This window comes from Cupressus sempervirens, chromosome 7 (genome assembly GCF_028749045.1).
Source record: "Cupressus sempervirens isolate cs-2001-9-10 chromosome 7, ASM2874904v1, whole genome shotgun sequence".
NCBI lineage: Eukaryota > Viridiplantae > Streptophyta > Pinopsida > Cupressales > Cupressaceae > Cupressus > Cupressus sempervirens.
This window is the reverse complement of record NC_143124.1, coordinates 359,631,792-359,654,783: the sequence shown is the minus strand read 5'-3', so window position 1 is coordinate 359,654,783 and position 22,992 is coordinate 359,631,792. Positions and strand designations below refer to the sequence as shown.

General features: G+C 35.7%; 1 pseudogene; it reads left to right on the top strand.

The window, feature by feature from the left end:
• The first annotated feature begins 453 nt into the window (after positions 1-453).
• LOC149546961 (putative auxin efflux carrier component 1d) overlaps positions 454-22,992 on the top strand; it is a 28,181-nt pseudogene continuing 5,642 nt past the window's right edge.

Sequence of the window (22,992 nt, the reverse complement as noted above, 5' to 3'; positions counted from 1 at the left end):
AGCAAACTCTGTAATTTAACAATTACTTGAAAGCACTATTTAGTACAACAGTATAACAGTAAGACGGGAGTTTGAAAATCTGTTACTTCCCTCTTTATAGAACAACCTAGATTTTCCCATTGAATTTCATAACTCGCGCCACACGAGCGAAATTAAGGGTAAATTTGTTGGATTGGTGGATACAAAAGTTCCAATGGATTTATCTTTGTCTTTAAACTGTTTCCGTTGGCTCAATGGTAACTCTCATTAATTACCTATTTACTTCCCGTTTCATTCATCTTTTGGAAGAACAAGAACAGAGTACTTCTTTGGGCAAAATTCGCTTAGGTCAATTCTGCTTGTAAAAACCTAATCTATCCACTAATTTGTTTCTATTTATTCGCCCAAAATAATCTGCAACCAAATCACATACTTACCATGCTGGCAGAAATGACTCTCTTTGAAATACGAAAAATGGCCTTTGAGGGTAGAAAACCCGCAGCGGAGAAACAGATTTCCAATTTTCCTTTTAAGCTTTCACTTTTACCTTGCTACTTTAAGTACTTTATTTTAATCTTCAAGAAATATTAAGAGAAGTTGCTCGAGAAAAATGGGGCCTGCTTAGTTACTTTACTTCTCCATTTTGGCTTTTATGGAGATTTGCCTTTGGGGTACAAAATCTGCCAGAAGAGAAGTTCTTTCTGAATTTTTTGACACTGTTTATTCTTTCCCTCTTTAAGCCTGTGGATAGCATTTATAGATTGCTGTGGAGTTTCACCTTCTGGATGTGAAAACCCGCAATGAATAAGAGGAAACTTGTTTTCCCGCCAAAGCCAATTGTTTACTTCCTTTGCTCCATTCGTTTTATTTTAAACTTTCAGAAAACACAAAGCTGACTTCGAAAGTTAGGGGCGGGGCCCATTGGCTTCCTCAATTCCTTTACATATATCTCTTCGAAAAATTGAGAACTGACTTCGGAGTCCACTACGGAGAAGCTCTTTTCTAGTTTTCCGCCAATATTTATCCTTATCATTTTCCAAGTTTTTAAATGGCTCTCGCTATGAAATCTTGACATCACTTGAACGATCTTTTCTTAGCATGATTCACTTTACTTCGATGAAGCTTACCAATAGCGTTTACCAGTCTTGCAAAAATTTGCCTTTGGGGTGTGAAAATCTGCCGAGGAGAAGTCAGAACTTGATTTTTCGTCGGTGCTATTTTCTATGATTCCAGATTAAATGGGCTGCAGGAAAAACGAACGATGTAGCACAAATCGAGAATCTCCATCGAGGATGACCCTAAACTACCCCTAAGACTCATGACAATGAAGAAAATACCAACCCAGGCCATATGTGATACGGGAGAAGGGAAAAGATGAAAACCCGATGGAGAAACTCAGCACCTAAAGAAGAAAGACCTATTGACCCGACTTGACAAATCATGACTTCAGTTTACTTTCCACTTGGCAAAACTTGTATATGCTGAAAAGTGGGGCAACAGATTTGTTTGAATGGGTCAAAAGGGTTCATAAGATAATCTATGCCTACTTTCTGTGCATGTTGTGACAATATATGTTCCTTGGGGTCCTTGGACACCTAGGGACTTATTTGATTTGTTCAAATGGCTCCAAAGGTGTCATAGGATAACCTATGCCCTCTTTCGAATTTGATGACAACATATGTCATTAGGTGTCTTAGGACCCCTAGGGACCTATTTGGTTTGTTCAAATGGCTTGAAACGGGTCATTGGATAATCTCTGACCCCTTTCGATGCATTTTGTGACAACATATGTGTCTAGGGGTCTAAGGACCCCTAGAGACCTATTTGGCTTGTTCAAATGGATCAAAATGGCATTTTATGACAACAAATGTCCCAAGGGGTCCTAGGAAGGACCCATAGGGATCTATTTGATATGTTCGAATGGGTCAAAAAGGGTCATAGGATAACCTATGACCCCTTTCAATGCATTTTGTGACAACATATGTCCTTAGGGGTTATAGAACACCTAGGGACCTATTTCATTTATTGAAATGGGTCGAAAGAGTTAATAGGATAACATATCACACCTTTCGTTATATTTTTCATAACTTATTTCCATAAGGGTCCTAGGACCCATAGGGACCTATTTCGTTTGTTTGAATGGGTCGAAAGAGTTTATATGATAACCTATGATCCCTTTTAATGTATTTTGTGACAACATATGTCCCTAGGGGACCTGGGACACCTAGGGACCTAGTTCAGCTATGTGAATGGGTTAAAAGGTGTCATAGCATAACCTATAACACATTTTGATGCATTTCATGACAAAATATGTCCCTAGGGGTCCTAGGATGCCTACGTACCTATTTCATTTGTTCGAATGGGTCACTAGGGTTCATAAGATAACCTATGACCCATTTTGATGCATTTCATGAGAACATATGCTCATAGTGATCCTAGGACCCCTATAAACCTATTTCATTTGTCAGAATGGGTCAAAATGGCCCTTTCAATGCATTTCGTTACAACATATGTTCCTACAGGTCCTAAGACACCTAGAGACCTATTTAATTTTTTTCAAATGGGTTTAAAGGGGTCATAGGATTACCTATTACCCCTTTCAACACATTTCATGACAACATATGTCTCTAGGGGTCTTAAAACCCCTAGGGACATATTTGGTTTTTTCAAATGGGTCAAAAAGGGTCATAAGATAACCTATTACCCCTTTTGAATCATTTTGTGACAACATATGTCTTTAAGGGTCCTAGGACAACTAAAGACCTATTTTGTCTGTTCAAATGAGTCAAAAGGGATCACATGATAACCTCTGACCCCTTTCGATGCATTTTGTGACAACATATATCCCTAAGGGTCCAAGGACCCCTAGGGACCTATTTAGTTTGTTTGAATGGGTTGAAAGGGATCATAAGATAACTTATGAACCTTATCAACACATTTCATGAGAACATATGTCCCTAGAGGTCTTAGGAGCCCTAGGGACCTATTTGGCTTTTTTTATTGGGTTGAAAAGGTTCATAGAATAACCTATGACCCCTTTCAATACATTTCTTCACAACATATGTCCTAAGGGGTCCTAGGACACATAGGGATCTATTTGGTTTGTTCAATTGGGTCAAAAGAGGTCATAGGTTTATCCTATGACCATTTTTGACGAATTTGGTTACAACATATGCTTCAAGAGTCCTACGACCCCTCGAGACCTATTTGGTTTGTTTGAATGGGTTGGAAGAGCTCATTAGATAATGTATAACCCCTTTCAATGCATTTAATGACAACATATATCTCTAGTGGTCCTAGGATCCCTATGGACCAATTTAGTTTGTTCAAATGGGTCACAAGGGGTCATAGGATAACATATGACCCCTTTCAATGCATTTCATGACAACATATGTCCCTAGGGGTCCTAGGACACATAAGGAACTATTTGGTTTGTTCAGAAGGGTCAAAAGTGGTCATGGGATAACTTGTGACACCTTTCAATGCATTTTGTTACAACATATGTCCCTAGGGGTCCTAGAACTCTTAAGGACCTATTTCGTTTATTCAAATTGGTAACAAGGGGTCATAGGATAACATATGACCCCTTTTGATGCATTTCATGACAACATATGTCCCTAGGGGTCCTAAGATACCTAGGGACCTATTTTGTTTGTTCAATCAGGTCAAAGGGGTCATAAGATAACCTATGACACCTTCATATGCATTTTGTTACAATATATGTTTCTAGGGGTCCTAGGACACCTAGGGACCTAGATTTTTTTGGAATAGGTTGAAAGGGGCCATAGGTTAACCTATGACCCCTTTTGACACATTCTCTAATAACATATGTGCCTAGGGGTCCTAGGACACATATGTCCTTAGGTATCCTAGGATAGCTAGGGACTATTTGGTTTGTTTGAATGGGTCAAAAAGTGTCATATGATAACCTATGACCCTTTTCAATGTATTTAATTATAACATATTTCCCTAGGGGTCCTAGGATACCTAGCAACCTATTTGGTTTATTCAAATGAGTCATAAGGGGTCATAGGATAACCTATGACCTCTTTCAATGTATTTTGTCACAAGATATGTCCCTAGGGGTCCTAGACATATTTGGTTTGTTTGAACATTTCAAAAGGGTTCATACGATAACCTATGACCCCATTCAACACATTTTGCTACAACATATGTCCCTAGGAGTCCTAGGGACCTATTCGATTTCTTTAATTGGGTCGAAAAGGGTCATAGAATAACCTATTACCCATTTTGACCCATTTCATGACAACATATGTGCCTAGGGGTTCTAGGACCTATTTCATTTGTTTGAATGGGTCAAAATGGGTCATTGGTAACCCATGACTCCTTTCGATACATTTCATGACAACATGTTTTTTCAGAGGTCCTAGGACACCTAGCGACCTATTTGGTTTGTTTGAGTGTGTCAAAAGTGATCATAGGATAACCTATGACCCCTTTTGATGCATTTTGTGAAAACATATGTCTTTAGGGGTCCTAGGACCCTTAGGAACCTAATTGGTTTATTCAAATGGATCGAAACATGTAATAGGATAACCTATGACCCCTTTCGATGTATTTTGTGACAACATATGTGCCTAGGGGTCCTAAAACCCTTAAGGAACTATTTGATTTAATTTAAATGGGTCAAAAGGGGTCATAGGATAACTTATCACCCTTTTCATCACATTTCGTGACAACATATGTTGCTAGGGGTCCTAGGATACCTAGCAAACTATTTGGTTTGTTAGAATGGGTTGAAAGGGGTCAAAGGATAGCCTATAACCCATTTCGACTCATTTTATTACAACATATGTCCCTAAGGGTCCTAGCACACCTAGGGACCTATTTAGTTTGTTCAAATGGGTCACAAGGCGTCATAGGTTCCTTTCGATGTATTTCATGATAACATATATGTCCCTAGAAATATTAGGACACATAGGGCCTTGTTTGGCTTGTTCAAATGGTTTGAAAGGGGTCATAGGATAACCTAAGACCCCTTCTGACACATTTTCTCAAAACGTATGCACCTAGGGGTTTAAGGACACCTAGCGACCTATTTGGTTTGTTCAAATGGGTTGAGAGGGGTCATAGGATAACCTATTATCCCTTTCAATGCCTTTTGTGACAACATATGTCCTTAGGGTTTCTAAGACCCTGAAGGACCTATTTATTTTGTTCAAATACTTCGAAAGGGGTTTTACGATAACCTATGACCCTTTTGACAAATTTTGTTACAACATATGTCCCTAGGGGTCTTAGGACCCCTATGGACCTATTCAATTTGTTGGAATGGGTCGAAAGGAGTCATAGGTTATCCTATGAACCCTTTCGACGCATTTCGTGACAACATATGTGCTTAAGGGTCCTAGTATCCTTAGGAACCTATTTGATTTGTTTGAATGGTTTGAAAGGGGTTATAGGATAATCTAGGACCCCTTTCAACACATTTCATGTCAACATATTTTTCTAAGAGTCCTAGAACACCTAACGACCTATTTAATTTGTTCGAAAGGGTCAAAAGGGGTCATAGGATAACCTATGACCCCTTTTAATGCATTTTGTGGTAAAATATGTCCGTAGGCATCCTACGACACCTAGGGACCTATTTGGTTTGTTCAAATGGGCTGAAAGGGTTCATAGAATAATCTATGACCACTTTCAATGCATGTTGTGACAACATATGTTCTTAGGGGTCCTCAAACACCTAGGGACCTATTTGATTTGTTTAAATGGGTCCAAGGGTGTTATAGGATAACCTATGTCTCTATTCAATGAAATTGGTGACATCATATGTCTTTAGGTATCCTAGGACCACTAGGCACCTATTTGGTTTGTTCAAATGGATCAAACGGGGTCATTGGATAACCTTTGACCCCTTTTGACGCATTCTATGACAACATATGTGCCTATGGATCTAAGGACCCCTAGGGACCTATTTGGATTGTTCGAATGGGTTGAAACCTATGACCCTCTTTTTTGACACATTTTATGACAACACATCCCTGGGGTCCTTGGAAGCACCCATAGGGACCTAGTTGGTTTGTTCAAATGGGTCAAAAAGGGTGACAAGATAACCTATGACCCCTTTCAATACATTTTGTGCAACATATGTCCCTTGGGGTTATAAACCACCTAGGGACCTATTTCATTTGTTCGAATGGGTCAAAAGAGTTCAAAGGATAACCTATCACCCCTTTCGACGTATTTTATGACAACATATTTCCTTAAAGATCTAAGAACCCTAGGGACCTATTTCATTTGTTTGAATGGGTCGAAAGGCTTGATAGGATAACCTATGACCCCTTTCGATGCATTCTATGAAAACATATGTCCCTAAGGGTCCATGGACACCTAGGGAAATATTTGGTTTGTTTGAATGGGTAAAAAGGTGTCATAGCATAATCTATGACACCTTTTGATGCATTTCGTCACAACATAAATCCCTAGGGGTCCTAGGACTCTTATGGACCTATTTTTTTTGTTTGAATGGATTGCTAGGGATCATAGGATATCCTATGACCCCTTTCAACACATTTCATGAGAACATATGTTCCTAGTGGTCCTAGGACCCCTATGGACCAATTTCATTTGTGTGAATGGGTCGAAATGGATTGTAGAATAACTTATGACCCATTTTAATGCATTTCATTAAAACATATGTTCCTACAGGTCCTAGGATACCTAGGGACCTATTTAAATATTTTTGAATGAGTCAAAAATTTTCATACAATAACCTATGACCCCTTGGACATATTTCATTATAATATATGTTTCTAATGGTCCTAAAACCCCTAGGGATGTATTTGATTTTTTTGAATGGGTCAAAAGGTGTCATATGATAATCTATGACCCTTTCGACGCATTCTCTGACAACATATGTCCGTAAAGGTTGTAGGCCAACTACAAACCTATTTTATTTTTTCGAATGAGTCAAAAGGAGTCATATGATAACCTATGATCAATTTCAATGTATTTTGTCACAGCATGTATCCCTAAGGGTCCTATGACACCTAGGGACCTATTTGGTTTCTTTGAATGGGTTGAAAGGGGTCATAAGATAACTTATGACCCCTCCCAATGCATTTTGTGAGAACATGTCCCTAGGGGTCCTAGGACCCCTAGAGACCTATTTGATTTTTTTTATTGGGTTGAAAGGGGTCATAGGATAACCTATCACTCTTTCAACTCATTTCATGACAACAAATGTCCCCTGTGGTCTTAGACACCTAACTACCTATGTGGCTTGTTGAAATGGTTCAAAAGGACTCATAAGGTAGCCTTTGACCCCTTTCGATGATTTTGGTGACCAAATATGTCCTTAGCAGTCATAGGACCCTTAGGGACCTAATTTTTTTGTTCAAATGCATCAAAGAAGTTCATTGGATAATCTGTGACCCATTACAATACATTCCATGACAACATGTGTGACTAGGGGTACTAAGACCCCTAAGGACCTACTTGGTTTGTTTGAATGGGTTAAAAGGGGTTACAGGATTAACTTACAACCTCTTTTGATACATTTCATAAAAACATATTTCACTAGGGATCCTAGGACACCTACTAAACTATTTGGTTTGTATGAATGGGTTGAAAGGGATCATAGGATAACCTATGACCCCTTTCGATGGATTTTGTGACAACATATATGCCTATGGGTCCTAGGACCCTTAGGGACCTATTTCATTTTTTGAATGGGTTAAAAGGGGTTATAAGATAACCTATGACTCCTTCCAACACATTTGTGACAACATATGTGCCTAGGGGTGCTAGGATGCCTAGGAACTTATTTTATTTGTTTGAATGGGTTGAAATGGGTCATAGGATAACCTATGTCTCCTTTGGACACATTTTGTGATAACATATTTCTCTAGGGATCTTATAACACCTAATGACCTGTTTGGTTTGTTTGAATGGGTCAAAAATGGTCATAAGATAACCTATGATCATTTTTGATGCATTTTGTGACAACATATGTCTCTACAGGTCCTAGGACCCCAGAGACCTGTTTGGTTTGTTCAAATGGATTGAAAGGGGTCATAAGATAACCTATGACCCCTTTCAATACATTTTGTGACAACATATGTCATTTGGGGACCAAGGACCCTTAAGGACTTATTTGGTTTGGTCGATTGTGTAGAAAGGGATCATAGGATAACCTATGACCCCTTTCGATGCATTTCATGACAAGATATGTCATTAGGGGTCTTAGGACACCTAGTGACCTATTTGGTTTGTTCATATACATCAAAAGAGGTCATATGATAACATATGACCCCCTTCGACACATTTAGTTACAACATATGTCTCTAGGGTTCCTAGGATCCTTAGGGACCTATTTGGATTTTTTGAATGGGTCAAAAGGGGTCATAAGATAACCTATTACCCCTTTTGATGAATTTCATGACAACATATGTGCCTAGGGGTCTTAGGATGCCTAAGCACCTCTTTCATTTGTTCGAATGGGTCAAAACAGGTTATACGATAACCTATGACTCTTTTGGACATAATGCATGACAACATATTTCTCTAAGGCTACTAGGACACCTAGTGACCTATTTGGTTTGTTTGAATGGGTCGAAAGGGGTCATAGGATAAGGGTAAAAGCACAAACCTTTGTCACTCTTTTACAAAGGAAAAGGCTAACAAAAGTGTAGTTGTTCACATTCAATAACATAAAATTGGTATTATTATTTAGAATTTAAAAATAAAGTAAGCTAATGAAATGTGTAGAAATGATTGAATTATAGGATTATAATTTTTAATAATTATTTGGAATAACAAATTATGTAGTTTCCTATTTTTTAATGAAAAATTTTAGTCACTAAAAAATGTTAGAAATTAGAGGTCTAGTTCCCACCACAAAACTATATGGAAATAAACTTACTTTCCTTTGATATTAGATTGTGTTATCAATAATATATCTAGCTAGAACATTAAAAAATAAAAATGGGCTTTAGACCTATATTTTCTCTTTTATAATGATTCAAATTTCAACTTATTCAAATTGATAGTTTTCATCTCGCACCATATTTTTTAAAATAAATCTATTCCAACCAAAAGAAAAATTATATATTCTAGAAGAGGACTTCCTCCTATAGAATCTCATATTATTTTTTTATTTTTAAAAATTATTTAATATTTTTCTTTCTCAAAATTGACATCTTCTCAAGTGTTAAACTACATACTTGTAGAATTTTTTAATTACAATATACTATATCTAATTAAAACACAATGAACTCTATGTTAAAATATTCTTGATTTTGAACTATATAAAATGGTGTTTGTATGTTATTGAAAAAATATCATAATAAATACAAAGAGTTATTGAAATATCAATTTTATGAAATAATTATTATTTTTTAGTAATTGGATACTAACTAGTATGCATTTAACAAACATTTGGCAAGAGCATGTGTTTTAATGCAAAATACACCTTTTTGAGGTGTATGCATATATTAAAACATGTCTTTAGTTTAAAAACTCACATTTTGGATGTGTATGCATATTTTAAAAACTCACCTTTTAGAGGTGAATGCATAGTTTAAAAACTCACCTTTTGGAAGTGAATTCATATTTTAAAAATTCACCTTTTGGAGGTGAATGCATATTTAAAAAGCATGCACATGCAACTAAAGGAAAAAGTTCACCTTTTTTATGTTATTGCACATTTTAAGTGAGTTTACATGCAATGGCATCAAAATGGTCCACTTTTAAGTGACTTTACAATCTAAGTTAAAACTTACATGCAATAGCATGAAAAAGGTCCACTTTTGATAACTTGAAGTGATTTAATAAGCACATGTCAATTTAATTTCAATAAAATATTACTTAAATGGGACATAAATTATATTTACATATCATATTAACAATATAACATGTAAATATCATTTAATAGGTAATATTTACTAGAGTATTTGACTTAAATGTCAAAAATTAAATTGAACTATATAGTTAATATAGTCACTTAAGTTAAAAATCAAAAAGTAAACTCAATTTAAAAATATAACATAAAGTGCACTTTAGTTACTTTAAGTGAAAAGTGTGAGACAATATATAACTTAGGTAGAATAATTTTATTAAGATCATACGTTTGAAAAAAAAATGTTCTTTAGACAGAAATAGTCCAATTCAATTGTTCTGCTAAGTCATCCTCAAAGGTAACATAGATTTGTACTTTTACCCGTAACCTATGACCCCTTTCGATGCATTTCATGACAAAATATGTCTCTATGGGTCCTAGAACCCCTAGAGACCTATTTAGTTTGTTGGAATGGATTAAAAGGGGTCAAAAGATAACCTATGTCCCCTTTTGATGCATTTTGTGACAACATATGTCCTTATGGGTCTTAGGACTCTTAAAAACCTATTTTGTTTGTTCAAATGTATCGAAGGAGGTCACAGGATAACCTATGACCCCTTTTGATGCATTTCATGACAACATATGTGCCTAGGGTTTGTTTTTTCGAATGGGTTGAAAGGAGACATAAGATAACCTATGACTCCTTTACACACATTTTGTCACAACATATTTTGCTAGGGGTCCTAGGACACCTTGACACCTATTTGGTTTTTTGAATGGGTCAAAAGGGGTCATAGGTTCAATGCATTTCATGACAACATATGTCTTTAGGGCTTCTAGGACCCCTAAAGACCTATTTGGTTTTTTCAAATGGGTCGAAAAGGGCCATAGGATAACCTATGACCTCTTTCAATGCATTCCATGAAGACATCTATGCCTATGGGTCCTAAGACACCTAACGAACTATTTTTTTTGATCGAATGGGTTGAAAGAGGTCATATGATAACCTATGACACCTTTTGACAAACTTTGTTAAAATATGTCCCTAGGGGTCCTATGACACCTAGGGAACTATTTAGTTTGTTCAAATGGGTCACAAGGGGTCCTAAGATACCCTATGACCCCTTTTAATGTATTTTTTGATAACATATGTTCCTAGGGCACCTAAGAAACTATTTCGTTTGTTTGAATTGTTCGAAAGGGGTCATAAGATAACCTATGACCTATTTTGACACATTTTATTATAATATATGTCCCGAGAGGTCCTACAACACCTAGAAATCTATTTGGTTTGTTTGAATGGGTTGAAAGAGGTCATAGGATAACCTATGACCCCTTTTGATGCATTTTATGACAACATATGTCCCCAGGAGTATTAGGACACCTAAGGACCTATTTGGTTTGTTCAAATATATTGAAAGAGGTCATACGATAACCTATGATCTCTTTTAATGCATTTAGTTACAACATATGTCCTTAGGGATCCTAGGACCCCTAGGGACCTATTTGGTTTGTTCGAATGGGTCAAAAGGGGTCATAGGATAACCTATTATCCCTTTCAACACATTTTGTGACAACATATGTCCTTAAGGGTCCTACGACAACTACATACCTATTTCATCTGTTTGAATGAGTAGAAAGGGGTCATAGGTTAACCTATGACTCCTTTGAACTCATTTTACAACATTTGTCCCTAGGGGTCTTAGGACACCTAGGCAGCTATCTGATTTGTTCAAGTGGGTTGAAAGAGTTCATAGCATAACCTATGACCCCTTTTGATGATTTTGGTTACAACATATGTCTTTAAGAGTCTTAGGACCCCTAAAGACCTATTTGGTTCATTCGAAAAGGGTCGAAAGGGGTCTTTGGATATCCTATGACCCCTTATGACACATTTCATGACAACGTATGTCCTAGGACTGCTAAGGACCTATTTGGTTTGTTTGAATGGGTTGAAAGGGGTCATAGGACTTATCTATGACCCAATTAGATACATTTCATGAAAACATATTTCACTAGAGGTCCTAGGACACCTAGCAACTATTTGGTTTGTTTGAATGGGTTGAAAGGGGTCATAGGATAACCTATGATCCCTTTCGATGTATTTTGTTACAACATATGTCCCTAGGGGTCCTATGACACCTAGGGAGCTATTTGGTTTGTTCATATGGATCACAAGAGATCATAGGATAAGTTATAGCTCCATTCGATGCATTTCATAATAACATATATTCGTAAGTGTCCTAGGAAACCTAGGGAACTATTTGATTTGTTTGAATGGTTTGAACATTTCATTACAACAAATGTTCCTAGGGCTCCTAGGACACCTAGCAACCTATTTGGTTTTTTCAAACGGGTCGAAAGGGATCATAGGTTATGCATTTCATGACAACATATGTCCTTAGGGGTCCTAGGACCCTTAGGGACCTATTTGGTTTGTTTGAATGTGTTGAAAGGGGTCATATGGTAACCTATGACCCCTCTTGATGGATTTTGTTATAACATGTGTCTCTAGGATCCTAGGAACCCTACAGACCTATTTGGTTTGTTCAAATGGGTCAAAAGGGGTCATAGGATAATCTATAACCCCTTTCAATGTATTTCATCACAACATATGTGCCTAGGGGTCCTAGGACCCCTAGGGACTTATTTTCATTATTTTAATAGATTGAAAGGGGTCATAGGATAAATTATGACCCCTTTTGACATATTTTACGATAACATATTTCACTAGGGGTCCTAGGACACTTAGGGACCTATTTGATTTGTTCAAATGGGTCCAAAGGGGTCAAAAATAATTTATGATACCTTTTGACAAATTTTGTGACAACATATGTCCTTTGGAATCCCAAGACCTCTAGAGACCTATTTGGTTTGCTCAAATGAGTCAAAAGGGGTCATTAGATAACCTATGAACCCTTTCAAGGCATTTTGTGATAACATATGTCCTTAGGGGTCCTAGGAACCCTAGAGACCTATTTGGTTTATTCAAATGGGTCAAAATTTTGAAATATTTTGTGACAACATGTCCCTAGGGGTCCTAGGACCCCTATGGACCTCTTTTGTTTGTTTGAATGGGTCAATAGGGGTCATAGGATAACCTATAACCTATTTTAATGTATTTTATGAGAACATATTTCTCTAAGGGTCCTAAGACCCCTATGGACCTATTTTTTTTGTTTGAATGGGTCGATAAGGGTCACAGGATAACCTCTGATCCCTTTCAATGCATTTTGTGATAACATATGTTCCTAGTAGTCATAGGACCCCTATGAGAACATATGTTCCTATGGGTCCTAGGACCCCTAGGGAACTATTTGGTTTGTTTAAATGGTTTGAAAGGAATCATAGGACCAATTTTCAAATCATACATTATGGAAAACCCAAACCCTAGGCCCTCTTTATACAAGATTTTTGTCACTTACAAAATTAGGGCTAGAATAATAGAATAATAGTAGCCAATACCTTTTACAATATAAGGGAATTTTTGGCTTTGGCTTTGGGGGTGCTACCCCAAAAAAACCTTGTGAGGGAATTGCCCCTCGACTCAACCCTCTATTATGATAGGGAGCACACCTAGGACATTGCCCTAGGACCCCATAGGGGTGCTACCCCTTGACCACATCTTGGGGGTGATGTCCCCCTATAGAAATAATTTGGAGGGAAACTACACTAAATAAACCTCTGAGTCTGATTACGCTCTAGATCACAACAATCTCCCACTTGGAGACTAATAAGACTCTACAACAATAACTTCCCACTTGGAGATTGATCATGGCACTACTAAACATGTAGCTCCCATTGGAATATCAAGCCACCCTGGACTCTACTGTTCTTTTATTTTGTTCAGTTGAGAAGACCAACTGAAACTAAACAGGAATTCAACTTCTCCCTTGTCATGACCTTTGTAAACATATCCATTGAATTGTCATCTATATGTATCTTTTCCATCTTTAACTGTCCATCATCCAAAATTGATCAAATGAAATGGTACCACAACTGTATGTGTTTTGTCTTTGAATGCAAAGTTGAATTCTTTGCAAGATTAATGACACTATGACTATCTATAAACAAATAATTATCCTTCTGAGGGTGTCCCAAATCTTCTATTAAGAACTAAAGCCATATCATCTCCTTCACTACCTCTATAGAAACAACATACACTGCCTCTTTAGTGGATAAAGCATTAACCTTCTGTAACCTAGAAACCTAGCTCACTGCTACCCCATCAATAGTAACTACATAACCTATAGTGCTCCACCTAGTATTAATATCCCATTCCAAATCTGAGTCAACATAGTCCTACAAATCAGTAGTAGAGCCCCAAAAATATAGACACTTACTGATGTTCCTCTCAAATATCTTAGAATCCATTTAATTGCATTCCAATGCTCAAGCCCTAGATGACTCATATACCTACTAATGACTCCCATTGCATGTGCAATATCTGGTGTTGTCTATACCACAACATACATCAAGCTTCTTATAGCTGAAGCATTAGGTACCTTAGACATCTTATCCTCCTCTTCTTGTGTCTTGGGACACATCTCCTTAGTCAACTTCAAATGACTAGGTAAAAGTGTGTTGACAGCTTTAGCATTCTCCATAAAGAAATATTGCAACACCTTCTCAATATAATTAGCCTGAGATAAAGTTAATTTCTTGTTCTTTCTATCTCTAAAAATCTTCATACCAAGGATTATTTTTTCTCCCCCTAAATCCTTCATAAGAAATGCATGTACTAACCAGCATTTCAACCCCTTAATGTGATCCATGTTAGGCCCAACTACAAGCATATCATCAACATATAAACATAAAATAATGTAGTTGTCATCATCCAACCTCTTAAAATAAATACAATGATATAAATGACATATATTGTATCCATTCTCATGCATAAACTTATCAAATTTTAGATACAATTGCCAAGGTGTTTGCTTTAAGCCATATAAACTTTTCTTCAATTTGCAGACTAAGTTCTCCTTATCTTTTACCTCAAATCCCTTAGATCTCTTATCCAAATCACCATGAAGGAAGGTTGTTTTAAAATCAAGCTACTCCAAATGAAAATCTTTAGTAGCCACAATACTTAAAATAATGCGAATAGAAGTTATTTTAACAACAAGAGAGAATATCTCATCAAAATCAATGCCTTTTCTCAGTGCAAATCCTTTTACCACTGACCTGGCTTTAAATTGTTTCTTACCTCCATCCTCTTCTTTTAACCTGTAAACCCATTTATTCTATAAAGACCTTTTACATAGGCAACTTGCATAAATCTCATGTCTTATTTTTCAGCAAAGAGTCTATTTCTTCTTTCATTCCAAACTCTCACTAAATCTTTGTATCCACTTACACAGCTTCATCATAAGATTCAGGTTCACCAAAATTAGTAAGTAAAATAGAGTACAGAGAAGGAGAAAATGTTTTTGGAGGTCTACTTGACCTTGTTGACCATCTAACTTTCATTGGTGTGTGTGGTATTTTTTTTTATGGTTGTTGCAGATCATGAAGAATTGTTGGAACATCAACTTTTGGAGTATCATCCAGCACAACATAATCATCTTCTTTCTTTTCATGTTGGTGCAACAAATCTTTGTACAACATTTTCTCATTGAATATAACATCCCTACTTCTTAAAATTTTACAATTTTCAAAATCCCAAAGCCTATAACCAAATTCATTAATGCCATATCCAATAAATACACATTTCTTTGACTTAGCTTCTAGCTTCATTCTATTTTCAGAATCTATGTGAGCAAATGCTTCACAACAGAAGGTTTTGAGAAAAGAACAACTCACCTTCTTACCAGTCAATGCTTCCTCTAGAATACCACAATCCAAACAAGTAGAGGGACATCTATTAATCAAATATACAATAGTATTGACAGCCTCTTCCCACATATTTAAGAGAAACCCAACATATAACCTCATGCTCCTTGTACACTCCATTATGGTCCTATTTATGCATTCAGCCAATCCATCTTCCTATGGAGTCCTTGGAATAGTTTTCTATCTACAAATATTATTAACAAAGCAATAATCTTCAAATTTATGACTACAATACTCACCACCATTATCAGATCTAAGACATTTTAATTTCCTATTAGTCTCATTTGCAACCAAGCATTTCCATTTCGTAAAAGTTTGAAATACATCATATTTCTGTTTAAGGAAATAAACCCATACTTTTCTAGTTGTATCTATTGGTCATATATTTACCTCATGTCTTAAGAGTATATTTCACTGAGAGTGTTCTTGGTTTTATATGCAAATTAGGGTTTAGTTTTTTTCCAAATTGATTAACCCTAAGAGAAACCCTAATTAAACAAAATATATGCCCTAAGAAATCCCTTTTTGGTCATGTGCCTTTACTTTTTTAAATCAAGTGGAAAAAATCTATTTTGAAAAGTATTTTTTCGAGAACCTTTTAAAGAATTTCCATTTTTTCTTCATAATCTCCCAAAATATCCCTTACCCTTTGATCTTTTTAAGATCTACGATGGTTGTGTTGTTGCTATAGAAATGTGCATTCATTTTAAAGCATGCCACATAGTGACCAAGCAAATACTATGCCTCTAGGACCTAGTTCAATTTTAGCAAGGTTAGAGCATGTTTTTCCTACACCATCAAATCTTTTAAGATCAATGGTGGGTGCCATGTCACTATAGGAACTTGCATGATCTTTAGCGGACATGACATGATGACCCCCTGTGAAATTAGAATGTGATGGGACCTGACTAAAGGATAGCACCATAGGAACCACATATATAATGATCCCTACCAACATTTCAATGTAGTATTACATTATTTTCCATGTGGATTCGCACTTAGAAAAGAATGTGTTGATTGGTGCCATCGGATCTCTCCTCGATCGACGATGGGTGCAATGTCGCTATGAAAACTTGCATGATGTTTACTACATTCAACATGGCAACGAAAAAAAAATTAGAAAGGACCCACCATAGTTACAATAAAATAATCATGAAATATGCATCGTCTAATCAAAGTTGCATCAATGATGGTCACTATGTTGCATATGGGAGTTGCTCAATGTTTATGCATAGCAACATAGCAAGAATGTGACGTATGTCCAAAGGTGCCAGTGGGTCCAATAAAACTTGCCAATAGTGGAAAGAGTGGCTTACGTGGAGAAATTTGATTGGGTTGACTACCAACCTAGACAATTAAAACTGAGTCATCTCCTAGATCATCAATTTTTTTTTAAATCTATGGCTTGTTTTCAAAATTTTAGAATTTCTAAGAGTCAAGAACCTTTGAAGAATTGTTCCTTGTGTGATTAAAGTGTGAAATAATTCCTAGTATCTACCATGTGTTGCAGAATTGTAGTGAAAGAGTAACAAGCAACCAATTATGAGGGATGACTTGAATGTTTTAAAGAGGCAGTTGGAAGCAATGAAGTGTTTGCCGATAGTACAATTAAATTTCATAGCAAAAGAAAAATGATAAATTAAGATCAAATTTGAAGCTCCAACACATATTTTGATGTATGTCTGATTTTTCTTTAGAGGATATTTTGTTTATTACTTTAAAGGGGGATATATCAAATATTTCTATAACAGCATTTATGGATTTTTTATTACTGGTAGATGAAGGAAGCTCAATTTCAACAACATCAAGATGAAGACAATTAAAGTAGGACAGATGTCAGAATCAAATGAAAGTTCCAGAAACTTCTTCTCCTCTATAAATATTTATTCTTTGCTTATTGTAAGGGTTCCAATTTTGAGATTTTCTCACTATTGTGAGACCAGGGGGTTTCAGAGTTGGATAATTTCCTCATTGTTGTGATACCATTCTCAGCATTTTCCTTTGTTATGAATAGTGGCAATGTAGTTCTCTTTCGAAGCATTTTATACTACACAGTCATTCTTTGGTGTTATTTTCTAAGTTTTGACATATAGATGATGTATTGGTTTAAATGAGATTAATACAAGAGCTTCATCTTTCTTATTCTCATCTCCTTCCTCTATGATTTGCAATTTTTGTGTTTAAGAATAAAGAGCTTAAACTCAATTATAATCCCTTAAGATTATATGTCTGGATAGGTTTGCTATTGGAACAAAGAGCCAAGTAAATGCTTATTTACCTTGATAGAGTTGCAATTTTCACAAGGAGGACTTTACAATAAGTATGAGAGTTTTTATGAAGATAGATGTCTATTTACAAGCCAAATAGATAGATCAAATGTCTAACAATATGAGTATACTTCAGGTATCCATGCATATGTTAAGGTATAGTTGATGCCCAATGGATAAGGGACTGGTCAACTTAGAGATTACATGTTCTCTACAATTGCATACCTAGGTTATGCTGAGATCCAAATCTTTAATTAAATATCAATTTACCATTTCCATGTATTAAGAACTAGAAGTTTTGATCATTACTTATTTTCTGTTACTTTTTGGTTGTATTTAGCTATTGTAATTAGTAATTTTATTAGCAAATCATATAATACTATTGACCATTTCTACTATAGGGGATAAACTTGCAGAGAAGAATATCAAATTAATAAAGATCAATCCCTAAGGTTTTCCCACCTTCGCCTTGTAGAGCCTAAAGTGAAGTGATTCCTGATGACTCGATTAATGTTGGTCTAGAACCAAGATTTAGCCTTGCTAAATATAGGACTTAGATAATCCTTAGGCTTGTCCCTATCTTTGTTTCTTGGTATCAAGTTTAAACCCACTTGATATGTTCCTTACCCAGAAAGAACTCCAACAAAATGGTGATTCCACTGGGGACTACTTAATGTTATCATAAACTAGCATTACTTCAAGATCTATTGTCCTCCCTTGGTAGAGTTTGAGAAAGGATTTTATGTGAAATTTTCTGTGGTTTTGTAGTTTTTTGAATTTTTCCCTAAAATTGTTATTAAAGTGATTGTGGTCTATCCAGCAATCATTCCCATTCTGGTAAGGTGGGTGGCAACTGAAAAGGTTTTTACCAATGTCAAGTTTAAGGAAATTAAAACACGTAGGAAAATGTGAAGAAAAACTTAGGAATTAAATTACAAACTGATCTTCCTCCTAAAGGAAGACAGAATTGGGCTATGAAGATAGCTCATATGAAAAGAGGAAACCATTCCCAAGAGCAATTAACAAGGGGAGAGAATGTTCACCTTTCTACTAATGAAATGGAATCCTCTTGTAGAGGTTCTAGATCTCATCCAGGACTAGTTGATGGTGATTTCTTTAGCAATCCTAAAGTAGTATATCAAGAGAAGGTTGTGCAGCCACATGCACCTAGTTTGGATGCTATAAATAGTAATGACATTTTTCAACAAAGTAGGAACCCTCTCATGTCAGACCATTCTCCTAAAAGAGAAAGCCCAAGATACTTAGGACCTAAGAGTTTTAATGATGAGAAAACTTCTAGTTCTGAGTTTACTATTCCTAATCTTGATGAGATTGGGATTTTGAGGATGCAGCTTGTTGAGAAAGAGGCGATAGATAGGAAATTGCAAAAGGAAAGGGAAGAAAGGATTATGAAAGCGTTTGAAGAAAATTTGACAATACTTAGGCAATTTTTTTCTTTGATAAAGAAAAATGAAATAGCAGCCAATACTTCATAACTTGAAATTATAGGTCAAGTTGAATAGCTTAGAATACAAGAGCAAAGATTGTTAGAAAGTCAAGATATAAATCTAGAGGGTCCTATAGTACAATAGATTAAAAGTTATAAGACTCTAGAAGCTAATAATAATAAAGAAAAAAATATAGAGCATGTTGTTGATGCTAAGGATAAGGGAAAACAAAAGGAGGTTGGTATTAGGATCAAGGAACCAACAAAGATCATTCAGATCCATGATTCTATGTCATCTTTTTATATTGAGTTGGAGATGAAGAGGAAGGAGAAGGATGCTTTAGCTAAGAGATTAGAAATTATAGAGAATAAGGCAACCATAGTTGAGATGAATAATAAGATTAAATTTTTAGAAAATGCTAGGAAGCAATCTATAGTTATGCATGAAGATAATGTAAATGATAGATCAAATTATGCAAATTAGAATATTGCTAAGTTGTTTGCTTCTTTCTTGTCTTCTTCTTCATAGAAAATAGATCTTAATCAATCTCCTATTGATGCTAGTACCAGTAATACTTTGAATAACAATGAAAGAAATGTTGCAAATAACCCTAAGATTGACCTACAAAGGAGACCTATTCAGTTAGAGGGTTATAGGCAGATATATTTTGATGGAATCCCTAGATTACCTAACACCATTCCATAACAAATGAGAAAAAAGTTGCCTAAGTTTGTTGGGAACAATGCTATTACTTGCGAGGGTCATTTAAGGATTTTTCTTGATATGATGAGTGACTATGAGGTTGAGGCTAAAGATGTTATCATGAAGTTATTTGTTCAATCATTAACTAAGGATGCTAGAGAATGGTTCAAGAAGCATCCTGGATTATCCATTACAGACTGGAAAGATATTAAGTATTGTTTTAAAGAGAAATATGGTGACAAATAGAACCCAAGTTATATCTTAAGTGAGTTCAATAACATTAAGAGGTTACCTAATGAGTCTGTCATTGATTTTAATACTAGATTTTTGAAGAAGATGTACAAGTTGATGCAAGGCATGCGAGTTGATGACAAGATATGTATGATTATGTACTTAAATGCTTTTGATGGTAAAATGGCATACCATCTTAAGGATAAGGAACCTAGGACCTTAAGAGATGCTTTTAGAATTGCTATAAATATAGAAAATAATTTGAGAATCTCAAGAAAGCTAGAAAGAAAAAGAGATGATCCTAGATTGTTTGGGAACAAGGGAAATAGAAAGGAAGAACACAAGCCTGTAGGTGGTAGAAAGCAAAAGCCTAGTGAGATGAGTCAAATTTTAAATGACATAAAAGGTTTGAATCCTCCTCACACTAAGACTAATAGAAATCACACTAAAAATAATACCCCTTATCAATCCAATTTTAGTAGATAGAATAGGTTGCAAAATTACACTTATACCACTCTATAGAAAGATGGTAAACCAATTCCAAATTAGACCCAAAATGCAAAAGATAAGGGTACCCTTGATCCTTTACAAAGAAATTCTATTAATATAAATGATGATGTGCCATGGTGCATCATATGTCAATCACATCACTCTTCAAATTATTGTGTAGTTGCTTAGTTATTTGCTGCAAATCAAAATGCACAAAATGAGGAGGAAGATGAAGAAAAAGGCCATGATGATGTAAGTTTTAATATGGTTAGCATGTGTGAAAATTGTGTAGACTCTAACTTAGAGGAACTTGAAAGTGACATTACTAGTCAGAGATTTTCTTACCAATTACACCATCAACAAGTGTTCTTAGATGATGAAAATTACGATGAAGACAAGGTATGTGTTACATCCTTAGCTATTGATCATATAAATTTAAGAATGCCTTCTAAAGAGGAGATTGACAAAATTATTGCAAAAATGATTTCTCAAGTTCATAGTAATTATTATTTGAGAAGCAGGATGGTAATGAAATTGGTAAGCCTTCTGGTATATTCATAAAGGACATTACTCATAAGATGAAGGACAATAATAGGAAAAATAATGTGGAGACAATGAAGGTTGAAGATAGAAAGGTTAAGAAATAGGAGCCTAAAAGGAAGGTACAATTTTAGACAAGTGATACACCTAGAGAAATAGTGCAAGCACTAGTACATTTGCACCCTTTTTTCTACCAAAATTTTTGACCAAAGCTATGAATCCTCTTTATTTTTTGTTTTCATTCCCGCATTGGTCCCAAAAAGAAAAAATTCTCGAGTTGGTCAAAAGTTTGACCAACATCATTTAACCAAGTTGAAAATATCCAAAGTATTCCCAAGTTGGTCAAAATTTAGACCAACTTGGGTCATAATACAATTTGAACTAACAAAATTTAGATAAAAGTGGATACTCGAGACAAGAAACACATTACACGCGCGTTTTTACTAAACTTTGGTCAGTTTTTGGTGAGTGATTTCACAAGATATGGTGAGTGATTTCGCAAGATGGTTAAGGGTTTAAGTTTTAATTTGCGAACGAATTCCCTAAAATTTGATAGTTAAATTTTTGGTGAAGAGGCGGCATTTATTCGTAGCCACATTGCAGAGGGCCAGAAATTGATGCAAATGCAGCAGCTGCAAATGTTGCAGAGGCAAGCATAGCAACAACAACAACGCATAGAAGGTTTGTTAAATGGCTCTGCTAATGGGTTGGTCGGTAATGATCCTCTCCTCCGGCAGAACCCAAGGATAGGAAATGTCATTGCAACAAAAATGTATGAGGAACGATTAAAGCTACCTCATCTAAGAGATTCCATGGATGATGGATCCCTTAATGTGTTTGATTATTTTATGCACCCATTTGAATACTTATCAAACTAGTGTGTAGTATGAACAATGGTACTAATTTAAACACATAAAATGTGTGACTTCATTTTGTAAATCATCATTAACAGATAGTTGTATGGTTGTTGGTACATTGATTTTATAGAGATTTGGAGATAATGTTGGTCACTTATTGTATGCAAACTAGACAACAATACTAAAGGCAACAAACACGCCTGGGCAACCTTCCGGGTATATAAATTCTCAGCACAAACTCCTATGTCAAACTTACACCAATTCATGTATTTACAATTGGAAAGTGTGAATTGAATTTTAGTATTTGGTTCTAGTATAATGGTGTTTCATTTGAGCTGAAACTTTTGATTGATGATTATACATTTGGATTAGAGTTTTCTTTTCAAATTGTATTTCTCACCGTGTATATATGGCCTTGGTTCCTTGTTATTTTTCATATTGCATGTACAGGCAGGTTTTACATAGCACTGGAGGTAATATGTTCGTTGCTCTCTAGCAGGTCCAAGTGTGTAATCAGCAGCTACCTATAGCCCCACACGTGTGTAAATTCTTTTCTTGTTCAATCCTGTTAACTTTTATATATAATTATATAATTAGGCCCTTTTGCAAGGATATTGATGTATTGGAGGATATACAATGGCACAGGACATCAAAACTGAGATGAATGCAATACTTGGTTAGAGATCTGGTGCCTCAAAAGCTTCATTGTTTGGGGTACTAGGAGCAGGCCACTCAAAAACAAGCTTGCTAAGCCTAGGTTTGATGTCTTTCAAATTTAGATCCAAAAAACAAGTCCAACAATTTTTTTAAATGACTATCTAAGAAAGATTTGGTTTGAGAGTGTT